The sequence below is a fragment of the Carettochelys insculpta genome, chromosome 2 (assembly GCF_033958435.1).
Source record: "Carettochelys insculpta isolate YL-2023 chromosome 2, ASM3395843v1, whole genome shotgun sequence".
NCBI lineage: Eukaryota > Metazoa > Chordata > Testudines > Carettochelyidae > Carettochelys > Carettochelys insculpta.
In genome coordinates this window covers 42,990,609-43,004,716 of record NC_134138.1, presented here as the reverse complement: position 1 = coordinate 43,004,716, position 14,108 = coordinate 42,990,609, and the positions used below count along the sequence as shown (strand labels likewise).

Genomic DNA, 14,108 nt, shown 5'->3' with positions numbered 1-14,108 from the left:
TGCCTACGGCACCTGGGATTCCCAGGCGGTCACCCATCCAGGTACTAGCCAGGCCCGGGACGGTTTACCTTCCGAGATCGGACGAGATCGGGGGCATTCGGTCCGGTATGGCCGTAGGCCCCCGCCTCCCCGGGCTTTAGCGTCAGCAGCCTGGCCTCAGTCAGCCGGGCCCAAACAATTAACCCGGAGGCCGGGCCGAGGGAAAACTTCCTCCGAGCCGGCCCAAGGGGAAGGGAGGACGAGGACGCCGGGCCCGGGAGGTGACAGGACGTGCACGTCAGACCCGGGAAGCTGTGTGCCCCGAGGTTAACCCCCGGGCCGGGGCGGGGAGAGAAAAATGTTCTAAGTCCGGTAGGGACAGCAGGTCAACCCCGGTCCGAGGCGGGGAGAGAAATTTTCCAAGTCCGGCAGGGACAGCAGGTCAACCCCGGCCGCCGTAGCAGAGGTTGACCTGGTGTCCGATTCGCTCCCCGGGCACCAGGTCAACCTCGGGCGCTTTAGCGGAGGTTGACCTGGTGTCCGATTCGCTCCCCGGGCACCAGGTCAACCTCGGGCGCTTTAGCGGAGGTTGACCTGGTGTCCGATTCGCTCCCCGGGCACCAGGTCAACCTCGGGCGCTTTAGCAGAGGTTGACCTGGTGTCCGATTCGCTCCCCGGGCACCAGGTAAACCGTGGCCGCTTTCAGCGGAGGTTGACCTGGTGGCCGATCCCCTCCTCGGGCTCCAAGTCCGGCAGGGACAGCAGGTCAACCCCGGCCACTTTAGCAGAGGTTGACCTGGTGTCCGATTCGCTCCCCGGGCACCAGGTAAACCGTGGCCGCTTTCAGCGGAGGTTGACCTGGTGGCCGATCCCCTCCTGGGGCTCCAAGTCCGGCAGGGACAGCAGGTCAACCCCGGTCCCAGGCGGGGAGAGAAAAAATTTCTAAGTCCTGCAGGGACAACAGGTCAACCCCGGTTCCGAGCGGGAGAGAAAAATTTTCCAAGTCCGGCAGGGACAACAGGTCAACCCCGGTTCCGGGCGGGGAGAGAAAAATTTTCTAAGTCCGGCAGGGACAGCAGGTCAACCCCGGCCGCTTCAGCGGAGGTTGACCTGGTGTCCGATTCGGTCCCCGGGCACCAGGTAAACCGTGGCCGCTTTCAGCGGAGGTTGACCTGGTGGCCGATCCCCTCCTCGGGCTCCAAGTCCGGCAGGGACAGCAGGTCAACCCCGGCCGCTTTAGCAGAGGTTGACCTGGTGTCCGATTCGCTCCCCGGGCACCAGGTAAACCGTGGCCGCTTTCAGCGGAGGTTGACCTGGTGGCCGATCCCCTCCTCGGGCTCCAAGTCCGGCAGGGACAGCAGGTCAACCCCGGCCGCTTTAGCAGAGGTTGACCTGGTGTCCGATTCGCTCCCCGGGCACCAGGTAAACCGTGGCCGCTTTCAGCGGAGGTTGACCTGGAGGCCGATCCCCTCCTCGGGCTCCAAGTCCGGCAGGGACAACAGGTCAACCCCGGTTCCGGGCGGGGAGAGAAAAATTTTCTAAGTCCGGCAGGGACAGCAGGTCAACCCCGGCCGCCGTAGCAGAGGTTGACCTGGTGTCCGATTCGCTCCCCGGGCACCAGGTCAACCTCGGGCGCTTTAGCAGAGGTTGACCTGGTGTCAGATTCGCTCCCCGGGCACCAGGTCAACCTCGGGCGCTTTAGCAGAGGTTGACCTGGTGTCCGATTCGGTCCCCGGGCACCAGGTAAACCGTGGCCGCTTTCAGCGGAGGTTGACCTGGTGGCCGATCCCCTCCTGGGGCTCCAAGTCCGGCAGGGACAGCAGGTCAACCCCGGTCCCAGGCGGGGAGAGAAAAAATTTCTAAGTCCTTCAGGGACAACAGGTCAACCCCGGTTCCGGGCGGGGAGAGAAAAATTTTCTAAGTCCGGCAGGGACAGCAGGTCAACCCCGGCCGCTTCAGCGGAGGTTGACCTGGTGTCCGATTCGGTCCCCGGGCACCAGGTAAACCGTGGCCGCTTTCAGCGGAGGTTGACCTGGTGGCCGATCCCCTCCTCGGGCTCCAAGTCCGGCAGGGACAACAGGTCAACCCCGGTCCCAGGCGGCAGAGAAAAATTTTCTAAGTCCGGCAGGGACAACAGGTCAACCCCGGTCCCAGGCGGGAGAGAAAAATTTTCTAAGTCCGGCAGGGACAACAGGTCAACCCCGGCCGCTTTAGCGGAGGTTGACCTGGTGTCCGATTCGCTCCCCGGGCACCAGGTCAACCTCCGCTGCTTTCAGCGGGGGTTGACCTGGTGGCCCATTCGCTCCCCGGGCACCAGGTCAACCGCACCCTTTTTTGGCCGCCTTCACCTCCAAATTTTTCCCCCCGTTTCCTTGCCCACTCTTCGATCACTTCATACGCCCTCCTCCTTACATCCACCGTACGCAACACCTACACCGGGCTTAATACTCCACAACCGGGACCCAGGGCCTTCCCCGCTCTCAACAACCTCCACCCACAGTCCCCCTCCACCGGGCTCAATAGTCCACAACCGGGACCCAGGGCCTTCCCCGCTCTCAACAACCTCCACCCACGGTCCCCCTCCACCGGGCTCAATAGTCCACAACCGAGACCCAGGGCCTTCCCCGCTCTCAACAACCTCCACCCACGGTCCCCCTCCACCGGGCTTAATAGTCCACAACCGAGACCCAGGGCCTTCCCCGCTCTCAACAACCTCCACCCACGGTCCCCCTCCACCGGGCTCAATAGTCCACAACCGAGACCCAGGGCCTTCCCCGCTCTCAACAACCTCCACCCACGGTCCCCCTCCACCGGGCTTAATACTCCACAGCCGAGACCCAGGGCCTTCCCCGCTCTCAACAACCTCCACCCACGGTCCCCCTCCACCGGGCTCAATAGTCCACAACCGAGACCCAGGGCCTTCCCCGCTCTCAACAACCTCCACCCACAGTCCCCCTCCACCGGGCTTAATAGTCCACAACCGAGACCCAGGGCCTTCCCCGCTCTCAACAACCTCCACCCACGGTCCCCCTCCACCGGGCTTAATAGTCCACAACCGAGACCCAGGGCCTTCCCCGCTCTCAACCACCTCCACCCACGGTCCCCCTCCACCGGGCTTAATAGTCCACAACCGAGACCCAGGGCCTTCCCCGCTCTCAACAACCTCCACCCACGGTCCCCCTCCACCGGGCTTAATAGTCCACAACCGAGACCCAGGGCCTTCCCCGCTCTCAACAACCTCCACCCACGGTCCCCCTCCACCGGGCTTAATAGTCCACAACCGAGACCCAGGGCCTTCCCCGCTCTCAACAACCTCCACCCACGGTCCCCCTCCACCGGGCTTAATAGTCCACAACCGAGACCCAGGGCCTTCCCCGCTCTCAACAACCTCCACCCACGGTCCCCCTCCACCGGGCTTAATAGTCCACAACCGAGACCCAGGGCCTTCCCCGCTCTCAACCACCTCCACCCACGGTCCCCCTCCACCGGGCTTAATAGTCCCCAACCGATACCCAGGGCCTTCCCCGCTCTCAACAACCTCCACCCACGGTCCCCCTCCACCGGGCTTAATAGTCCACAACCGAGACCCAGGGCCTTCCCCGCTCTCAACAACCTCCACCCACGGTCCCCCTCCACCGGGCTCAATAGTCCACAACCGAGACCCAGGGCCTTCCCCGCTCTCAACAACCTCCACCCACGGTCCCCCTCCACCGGGCTTAATACTCCACAGCCGAGACCCAGGGCCTTCCCCGCTCTCAACAACCTCCACCCACGGTCCCCCTCCACCGGGCTCAATAGTCCACAACCGAGACCCAGGGCCTTCCCCGCTCTCAACAACCTCCACCCACAGTCCCCCTCCACCGGGCTTAATAGTCCACAACCGAGACCCAGGGCCTTCCCCGCTCTCAACAACCTCCACCCACGGTCCCCCTCCACCGGGCTTAATAGTCCACAACCGAGACCCAGGGCCTTCCCCGCTCTCAACAACCTCCACCCATGGTCCCCCTCCACCGGGCTTAATAGTCCACAACCGAGACCCAGGGCCTTCCCCGCTCTCAACAACCTCCACCCACGGTCCCCCTCCACCGGGCTTAATAGTCCACAACCGAGACCCAGGGCCTTCCCCGCTCTCAACAACCTCCACCCACGGTCCCCCTCCACCGGGCTTAATAGTCCACAACCGAGACCCAGGGCCTTCCCCGCTCTCAACAACCTCCACCCACGGTCCCCCAAGACGCACGTTCCAAGCCTTAACCCTCAGACCATCCACCCCCCGGGGGGGACCCCACACCCACCTGACCCCAACTCACTCCCACCAAAAACACCACCACCGCCACCGCCTCAACGGCCTGCCCCACCCAGCACTCCCACACACACACCTGCCCCACCAACGCTCCACACACGCTTTCTTCCCTCTCCCCGACCCGACCCAAGCCATCGCACCGCACCGGGTGAGGGCCTAAGCTTCCTCGCCCGCCCCCCCGCCCCCGACACGCAGGCAGGCAGAGGGAAAGGCCTCAGCGCCCCCCAGGACCGTCGCGCCGCCTTGGCCTCACGGCTTCCCTGCTCCCGCACGGCAGACACACGCCCCGCTCTACCCCCGCTGGGGCCAAAAGCTGCCTACGGCACCTGGGATTCCCAGGCGGTCACCCATCCAGGTACTAGCCAGGCCCGGGACGGTTTACCTTCCGAGATCGGACGAGATCGGGGGCATTCGGTCCGGTATGGCCGTAGGCCCCCGCCTCCCCGGGCTTTAGCGTCAGCAGCCTGGCCTCAGTCAGCCGGGCCCAAACAATTAACCCGGAGGCCGGGCCGAGGGAAAACTTCCTCCGAGCCGGCCCAAGGGGAAGGGAGGACGAGGACGCCGGGCCCGGGAGGTGACAGGACGTGCACGTCAGACCCGGGAAGCTGTGTGCCCCGAGGTTAACCCCCGGGCCGGGGCGGGGAGAGAAAAATGTTCTAAGTCCGGTAGGGACAGCAGGTCAACCCCGGTCCGAGGCGGGGAGAGAAATTTTCCAAGTCCGGCAGGGACAGCAGGTCAACCCCGGCCGCCGTAGCAGAGGTTGACCTGGTGTCCGATTCGCTCCCCGGGCACCAGGTCAACCTCGGGCGCTTTAGCGGAGGTTGACCTGGTGTCCGATTCGCTCCCCGGGCACCAGGTCAACCTCGGGCGCTTTAGCAGAGGTTGACCTGGTGTCCGATTCGCTCCCCGGGCACCAGGTCAACCTCGGGCGCTTTCAGCGGAGGTTGACCTGGTGGCCGATCCCCTCCTCGGGCTCCAAGTCCGGCAGGGACAGCAGGTCAACCCCGGTTCCGGGCGGGGAGAGAAAAATTTTCTAAGTCCGGCAGGGACAACAGGTCAACCCCGGTTCCGGGCGGGGAGAGAAAAATTTTCTAAGTCCGGCAGGGACAGCAGGTCAACCCCGGCCGCTTCAGCGGAGGTTGACCTGGTGTCCGATTCGGTCCCCGGGCACCAGGTAAACCGTGGCCGCTTTCAGCGGAGGTTGACCTGGTGGCCGATCCCCTCCTCGGGCTCCAAGTCCGGCAGGGACAGCAGGTCAACCCCGGCCGCTTTAGCAGAGGTTGACCTGGTGTCCGATTCGCTCCCCGGGCACCAGGTCAACCGTGGCCGCTTTCAGCGGAGGTTGACCTGGTGGCCGATCCCCTCCTCGGGCTCCAAGTCCGGCAGGGACAGCAGGTCAACCCCGGCCGCTTTAGCAGAGGTTGACCTGGTGTCCGATTCGGTCCCCGGGCACCAGGTAAACCGTGGCCGCTTTCAGCGGAGGTTGACCTGGTGGCCGATCCCCTCCTCGGGCTCCAAGTCCGGCAGGGACAGCAGGTCAACCCCGGCCGCTTTAGCAGAGGTTGACCTGGTGTCCGATTCGGTCCCCGGGCACCAGGTAAACCGTGGCCGCTTTCAGCGGAGGTTGACCTGGTGGCCGATCCCCTCCTCGGGCTCCAAGTCCGGCAGGGACAGCAGGTCAACCCCGGCCGCTTTAGCAGAGGTTGACCTGGTGTCCGATTCGCTCCCCGGGCACCAGGTAAACCGTGGCCGCTTTCAGCGGAGGTTGACCTGGTGGCCGATACCCTCCTCGGGCTCCAAGTCCGGCAGGGACAGCAGGTCAACCCCGGCCGCTTTAGCAGAGGTTGACCTGGTGTCCGATTCGCTCCCCGGGCACCAGGTAAACCGTGGCCGCTTTCAGCGGAGGTTGACCTGGTGGCCGATCCCCTCCTCGGGCTCCAAGTCCGGCAGGGACAGCAGGTCAACCCCGGCCGCTTTAGCAGAGGTTGACCTGGTGTCCGATTCGCTCCCCGGGCACCAGGTAAACCGTGGCCGCTTTCAGCGGAGGTTGACCTGGAGGCCGATCCCCTCCTCGGGCTCCAAGTCCGGCAGGGACAACAGGTCAACCCCGGTTCCGGGCGGGGAGAGAAAAATTTTCTAAGTCCGGCAGGGACAGCAGGTCAACCCCGGCCGCCGTAGCAGAGGTTGACCAGAGGTTGACCAGGTGGCCGCTTTCAGCGGAGGTTGACCTGGTGGCCGATCCCCTCCTCGGGCTCCAAGTCCGGCAGGGACAGCAGGTCAACCCCGGCCACTTTAGCAGAGGTTGACCTGGTGTCCGATTCGCTCCCCGGGCACCAGGTAAACCGTGGCCGCTTTCAGCGGAGGTTGACCTGGTGGCCGATCCCCTCCTGGGGCTCCAAGTCCGGCAGGGACAGCAGGTCAACCCCGGTCCCAGGCGGGGAGAGAAAAAATTTCTAAGTCCTGCAGGGACAACAGGTCAACCCCGGTCCCAGGCGGGAGAGAAAAATTTTCTAAGTCCGGCAGGGACAACAGGTCAACCCCGGCCGCTTTAGCGGAGGTTGACCTGGTGTCCGATTCGCTCCCCGGGCACCAGGTCAACCTCCGCTGCTTTCAGCGGGGGTTGACCTGGTGGCCCATTCGCTCCCCGGGCACCAGGTCAACCGCACCCTTTTTTGGCCGCCTTCACCTCCAAATTTTTCCCCCCGTTTCCTTGCCCACTCTTCGATCACTTCATACGCCCTCCTCCTTACATCCACCGTACGCAACACCTACACCGGGCTTAATACTCCACAACCGGGACCCAGGGCCTTCCCCGCTCTCAACAACCTCCACCCACAGTCCCCCTCCACCGGGCTCAATAGTCCACAACCGGGACCCAGGGCCTTCCCCGCTCTCAACAACCTCCACCCACGGTCCCCCTCCACCGGGCTCAATAGTCCACAACCGAGACCCAGGGCCTTCCCCGCTCTCAACAACCTCCACCCACGGTCCCCCTCCACCGGGCTTAATAGTCCACAACCGAGACCCAGGGCCTTCCCCGCTCTCAACAACCTCCACCCACGGTCCCCCTCCACCGGGCTCAATAGTCCACAACCGAGACCCAGGGCCTTCCCCGCTCTCAACAACCTCCACCCACGGTCCCCCTCCACCGGGCTTAATACTCCACAGCCGAGACCCAGGGCCTTCCCCGCTCTCAACAACCTCCACCCACGGTCCCCCTCCACCGGGCTCAATAGTCCACAACCGAGACCCAGGGCCTTCCCCGCTCTCAACAACCTCCACCCACAGTCCCCCTCCACCGGGCTTAATAGTCCACAACCGAGACCCAGGGCCTTCCCCGCTCTCAACAACCTCCACCCACGGTCCCCCTCCACCGGGCTTAATAGTCCACAACCGAGACCCAGGGCCTTCCCCGCTCTCAACAACCTCCACCCATGGTCCCCCTCCACCGGGCTTAATAGTCCACAACCGAGACCCAGGGCCTTCCCCGCTCTCAACAACCTCCACCCACGGTCCCCCTCCACCGGGCTTAATAGTCCACAACCGAGACCCAGGGCCTTCCCCGCTCTCAACAACCTCCACCCACGGTCCCCCTCCACCGGGCTTAATAGTCCACAACCGAGACCCAGGGCCTTCCCCGCTCTCAACAACCTCCACCCACGGTCCCCCAAGACGCACGTTCCAAGCCTTAACCCTCAGACCATCCACCCCCCGGGGGGGACCCCACACCCACCTGACCCCAACTCACTCCCACCAAAAACACCACCACCGCCACCGCCTCAACGGCCTGCCCCACCCAGCACTCCCACACACACACCTGCCCCACCAACGCTCCACACACGCTTTCTTCCCTCTCCCCGACCCGACCCAAGCCATCGCACCGCACCGGGTGAGGGCCTAAGCTTCCTCGCCCGCCCCCCCGCCCCCGACACGCAGGCAGGCAGAGGGAAAGGCCTCAGCGCCCCCCAGGACCGTCGCGCCGCCTTGGCCTCACGGCTTCCCTGCTCCCGCACGGCAGACACACGCCCCGCTCTACCCCCGCTGGGGCCAAAAGCTGCCTACGGCACCTGGGATTCCCAGGCGGTCACCCATCCAGGTACTAGCCAGGCCCGGGACGGTTTACCTTCCGAGATCGGACGAGATCGGGGGCATTCGGTCCGGTATGGCCGTAGGCCCCCGCCTCCCCGGGCTTTAGCGTCAGCAGCCTGGCCTCAGTCAGCCGGGCCCAAACAATTAACCCGGAGGCCGGGCCGAGGGAAAACTTCCTCCGAGCCGGCCCAAGGGGAAGGGAGGACGAGGACGCCGGGCCCGGGAGGTGACAGGACGTGCACGTCAGACCCGGGAAGCTGTGTGCCCCGAGGTTAACCCCCGGGCCGGGGCGGGGAGAGAAAAATGTTCTAAGTCCGGTAGGGACAGCAGGTCAACCCCGGTCCGAGGCGGGGAGAGAAATTTTCCAAGTCCGGCAGGGACAGCAGGTCAACCCCGGCCGCCGTAGCAGAGGTTGACCTGGTGTCCGATTCGCTCCCCGGGCACCAGGTCAACCTCGGGCGCTTTAGCGGAGGTTGACCTGGTGTCCGATTCGCTCCCCGGGCACCAGGTCAACCTCGGGCGCTTTAGCAGAGGTTGACCTGGTGTCCGATTCGCTCCCCGGGCACCAGGTCAACCTCGGGCGCTTTCAGCGGAGGTTGACCTGGTGGCCGATCCCCTCCTCGGGCTCCAAGTCCGGCAGGGACAGCAGGTCAACCCCGGTTCCGGGCGGGGAGAGAAAAATTTTCTAAGTCCGGCAGGGACAACAGGTCAACCCCGGTTCCGGGCGGGGAGAGAAAAATTTTCTAAGTCCGGCAGGGACAGCAGGTCAACCCCGGCCGCTTCAGCGGAGGTTGACCTGGTGTCCGATTCGGTCCCCGGGCACCAGGTAAACCGTGGCCGCTTTCAGCGGAGGTTGACCTGGTGGCCGATCCCCTCCTCGGGCTCCAAGTCCGGCAGGGACAGCAGGTCAACCCCGGCCGCTTTAGCAGAGGTTGACCTGGTGTCCGATTCGCTCCCCGGGCACCAGGTCAACCGTGGCCGCTTTCAGCGGAGGTTGACCTGGTGGCCGATCCCCTCCTCGGGCTCCAAGTCCGGCAGGGACAGCAGGTCAACCCCGGCCGCTTTAGCAGAGGTTGACCTGGTGTCCGATTCGGTCCCCGGGCACCAGGTAAACCGTGGCCGCTTTCAGCGGAGGTTGACCTGGTGGCCGATCCCCTCCTCGGGCTCCAAGTCCGGCAGGGACAGCAGGTCAACCCCGGCCGCTTTAGCAGAGGTTGACCTGGTGTCCGATTCGGTCCCCGGGCACCAGGTAAACCGTGGCCGCTTTCAGCGGAGGTTGACCTGGTGGCCGATCCCCTCCTCGGGCTCCAAGTCCGGCAGGGACAGCAGGTCAACCCCGGCCGCTTTAGCAGAGGTTGACCTGGTGTCCGATTCGCTCCCCGGGCACCAGGTAAACCGTGGCCGCTTTCAGCGGAGGTTGACCTGGTGGCCGATACCCTCCTCGGGCTCCAAGTCCGGCAGGGACAGCAGGTCAACCCCGGCCGCTTTAGCAGAGGTTGACCTGGTGTCCGATTCGCTCCCCGGGCACCAGGTAAACCGTGGCCGCTTTCAGCGGAGGTTGACCTGGTGGCCGATCCCCTCCTCGGGCTCCAAGTCCGGCAGGGACAGCAGGTCAACCCCGGCCGCTTTAGCAGAGGTTGACCTGGTGTCCGATTCGCTCCCCGGGCACCAGGTAAACCGTGGCCGCTTTCAGCGGAGGTTGACCTGGAGGCCGATCCCCTCCTCGGGCTCCAAGTCCGGCAGGGACAACAGGTCAACCCCGGTTCCGGGCGGGGAGAGAAAAATTTTCTAAGTCCGGCAGGGACAGCAGGTCAACCCCGGCCGCCGTAGCAGAGGTTGACCAGAGGTTGACCAGGTGGCCGCTTTCAGCGGAGGTTGACCTGGTGGCCGATCCCCTCCTCGGGCTCCAAGTCCGGCAGGGACAGCAGGTCAACCCCGGCCACTTTAGCAGAGGTTGACCTGGTGTCCGATTCGCTCCCCGGGCACCAGGTAAACCGTGGCCGCTTTCAGCGGAGGTTGACCTGGTGGCCGATCCCCTCCTGGGGCTCCAAGTCCGGCAGGGACAGCAGGTCAACCCCGGTCCCAGGCGGGGAGAGAAAAAATTTCTAAGTCCTGCAGGGACAACAGGTCAACCCCGGTCCCAGGCGGGAGAGAAAAATTTTCTAAGTCCGGCAGGGACAACAGGTCAACCCCGGCCGCTTTAGCGGAGGTTGACCTGGTGTCCGATTCGCTCCCCGGGCACCAGGTCAACCTCCGCTGCTTTCAGCGGGGGTTGACCTGGTGGCCCATTCGCTCCCCGGGCACCAGGTCAACCGCACCCTTTTTTGGCCGCCTTCACCTCCAAATTTTTCCCCCCGTTTCCTTGCCCACTCTTCGATCACTTCATACGCCCTCCTCCTTACATCCACCGTACGCAACACCTACACCGGGCTTAATACTCCACAACCGGGACCCAGGGCCTTCCCCGCTCTCAACAACCTCCACCCACAGTCCCCCTCCACCGGGCTCAATAGTCCACAACCGGGACCCAGGGCCTTCCCCGCTCTCAACAACCTCCACCCACGGTCCCCCTCCACCGGGCTCAATAGTCCACAACCGAGACCCAGGGCCTTCCCCGCTCTCAACAACCTCCACCCACGGTCCCCCTCCACCGGGCTTAATAGTCCACAACCGAGACCCAGGGCCTTCCCCGCTCTCAACAACCTCCACCCACGGTCCCCCTCCACCGGGCTCAATAGTCCACAACCGGGACCCAGGGCCTTCCCCGCTCTCAACAACCTCCACCCACGGTCCCCCTCCACCGGGCTCAATAGTCCACAACCGAGACCCAGGGCCTTCCCCGCTCTCAACAACCTCCACCCACGGTCCCCCTCCACCGGGCTTAATAGTCCACAACCGAGACCCAGGGCCTTCCCCGCTCTCAACAACCTCCACCCACGGTCCCCCTCCACCGGGCTCAATAGTCCACAACCGAGACCCAGGGCCTTCCCCGCTCTCAACAACCTCCACCCACGGTCCCCCTCCACCGGGCTTAATACTCCACAGCCGAGACCCAGGGCCTTCCCCGCTCTCAACAACCTCCACCCACGGTCCCCCTCCACCGGGCTCAATAGTCCACAACCGAGACCCAGGGCCTTCCCCGCTCTCAACAACCTCCACCCACAGTCCCCCTCCACCGGGCTTAATAGTCCACAACCGAGACCCAGGGCCTTCCCCGCTCTCAACAACCTCCACCCACGGTCCCCCTCCACCGGGCTTAATAGTCCACAACCGAGACCCAGGGCCTTCCCCGCTCTCAACAACCTCCACCCACGGTCCCCCTCCACCGGGCTTAATAGTCCACAACCGAGACCCAGGGCCTTCCCCGCTCTCAACAACCTCCACCCACGGTCCCCCTCCACCGGGCTTAATAGTCCACAACCGAGACCCAGGGCCTTCCCCGCTCTCAACAACCTCCACCCACGGTCCCCCTCCACCGGGCTTAATAGTCCACAACCGAGACCCAGGGCCTTCCCCGCTCTCAACAACCTCCACCCACGGTCCCCCTCCACCGGGCTTAATAGTCCACAACCGAGACCCAGGGCCTTCCCCGCTCTCAACCACCTCCACCCACGGTCCCCCTCCACCGGGCTTAATAGTCCCCAACCGATACCCAGGGCCTTCCCCGCTCTCAACAACCTCCACCCACGGTCCCCCAAGACGCACGTTCCAAGCCTTAACCCTCAGACCATCCACCCCCCGGGGGGGACCCCACACCCACCTGACCCCAACTCACTCCCACCAAAAACACCACCACCGCCACCGCCTCAACGGCCTGCCCCACCCAGCACTCCCACACACACACCTGCCCCACCAACGCTCCACACACGCTTTCTTCCCTCTCCCCGACCCGACCCAAGCCATCGCACCGCACCGGGTGAGGGCCTAAGCTTCCTCGCCCGCCCCCCCGCCCCCGACACGCAGGCAGGCAGAGGGAAAGGCCTCAGCGCCCCCCAGGACCGTCGCGCCGCCTTGGCCTCACGGCTTCCCTGCTCCCGCACGGCAGACACACGCCCCGCTCTACCCCCGCTGGGGCCAAAAGCTGCCTACGGCACCTGGGATTCCCAGGCGGTCACCCATCCAGGTACTAGCCAGGCCCGGGACGGTTTACCTTCCGAGATCGGACGAGATCGGGGGCATTCGGTCCGGTATGGCCGTAGGCCCCCGCCTCCCCGGGCTTTAGCGTCAGCAGCCTGGCCTCAGTCAGCCGGGCCCAAACAATTAACCCGGAGGCCGGGCCGAGGGAAAACTTCCTCCGAGCCGGCCCAAGGGGAAGGGAGGACGAGGACGCCGGGCCCGGGAGGTGACAGGACGTGCACGTCAGACCCGGGAAGCTGTGTGCCCCGAGGTTAACCCCCGGGCCGGGGCGGGGAGAGAAAAATGTTCTAAGTCCGGTAGGGACAGCAGGTCAACCCCGGCCGCCGTAGCAGAGGTTGACCTGGTGTCCGATTCGCTCCCCGGGCACCAGGTCAACCTCGGGCGCTTTAGCGGAGGTTGACCTGGTGTCCGATTCGCTCCCCGGGCACCAGGTCAACCTCGGGCGCTTTAGTGGAGGTTGACCTGGTGTCCGATTCGCTCCCCGGGCACCAGGTCAACCTCGGGCGCCTTAGCAGAGGTTGACCTGGTGTCAGATTCGCTCCCCGGGCACCAGGTCAACCTCGGGCGCTTTAGCAGAGGTTGACCTGGTGTCCGATTCGCTCCCCGGGCACCAGGTAAACCGTGGCCGCTTTCAGCGGAGGTTGACCTGGTGGCCGATCCCCTCCTCGGGCTCCAAGTCCGGCAGGGACAGCAGGTGAACCCCGGCCGCTTTAGCAGAGGTTGACCTGGTGTCCGATTCGCTCCCCGGGCACCAGGTAAACCGTGGCCGCTTTCAGCGGAGGTTGACCTGGTGGCCGATCCCCTCCTCGGGCTCCAAGTCCGGCAGGGACAGCAGGTGAACCCCGGCCGCTTTAGCAGAGGTTGACCTGGTGTCCGATTCGCTCCCCGGGCACCAGGTAAACCGTGGCCGCTTTCAGCGGAGGTTGACCTGGTGGCCGATCCCCTCCTCGGGCTCCAAGTCCGGCAGGGACAGCAGGTGAACCCCGGCCGCTTTAGCAGAGGTTGACCTGGTGTCCGATTCGCTCCCCGGGCACCAGGTAAACCGTGGCCGCTTTCAGCGGAGGTTGACCTGGTGGCCGATCCCCTCCTCGGGCTCCAAGTCCGGCAGGGACAACAGGTCAACCCCGGTTCCGGGCGGGGAGAGAAAAATTTTCTAAGTCCGGCAGGGACAGCAGGTCAACCCCGGCCGCCGTAGCAGAGGTTGACCTGGTGTCCGATTCGCTCCCCGGGCACCAGGTCAACCTCGGGCGCTTTAGCAGAGGTTGACCTGGTGTCCGATTCGGTCCCCGGGCACCAGGTAAACCGTGGCCGCTTTCAGCGGAGGTTGACCTGGTGGCCGATCCCCTCCTGGGGCTCCAAGTCCGGCAGGGACAGCAGGTCAACCCCGGTCCCAGGCGGGGAGAGAAAAAATTTCCAAGTCCGGCAGGGACAACAGGTCAACCCCGGTTCCGGGCGGGGAGAGAAAAATTTTCAAAGTCCGGCAGGGACAGCAGGTCAACCCCGGCCGCTTCAGCGGAGGTTGACCTGGTGTCCGATTCGGTCCCCGGGCACCAGGTAAACCGTGGCCGCTTTCAGCGGAGGTTGACCTGGTGGCCGATCC

At 64.9% G+C, this 14,108-nt stretch overlaps 4 non-coding genes across 4 annotated transcripts; all 4 read right to left on the bottom strand.

The window, feature by feature from the left end:
* Positions 1-119, bottom strand: LOC142009805 (5S ribosomal RNA). The gene has a single exon (XR_012644583.1). It is a non-coding gene; the product is annotated as a 5S ribosomal RNA (ribosomal RNA).
* A 4,477-nt stretch (positions 120-4,596) lies between these two features.
* LOC142009804 (5S ribosomal RNA) lies at positions 4,597-4,715 on the bottom strand. Its single transcript, XR_012644582.1, has one exon. It is a non-coding gene; the product is annotated as a 5S ribosomal RNA (ribosomal RNA).
* A 3,622-nt stretch (positions 4,716-8,337) lies between these two features.
* Positions 8,338-8,456, bottom strand: LOC142009803 (5S ribosomal RNA). The gene has a single exon (XR_012644581.1). It is a non-coding gene; the product is annotated as a 5S ribosomal RNA (ribosomal RNA).
* Positions 8,457-12,453: 3,997 nt separating this feature from the next.
* On the bottom strand, positions 12,454-12,572 carry LOC142009801 (5S ribosomal RNA). Its single transcript, XR_012644579.1, has one exon. It is a non-coding gene; the product is annotated as a 5S ribosomal RNA (ribosomal RNA).
* Positions 12,573-14,108: the final 1,536 nt, after the last annotated feature.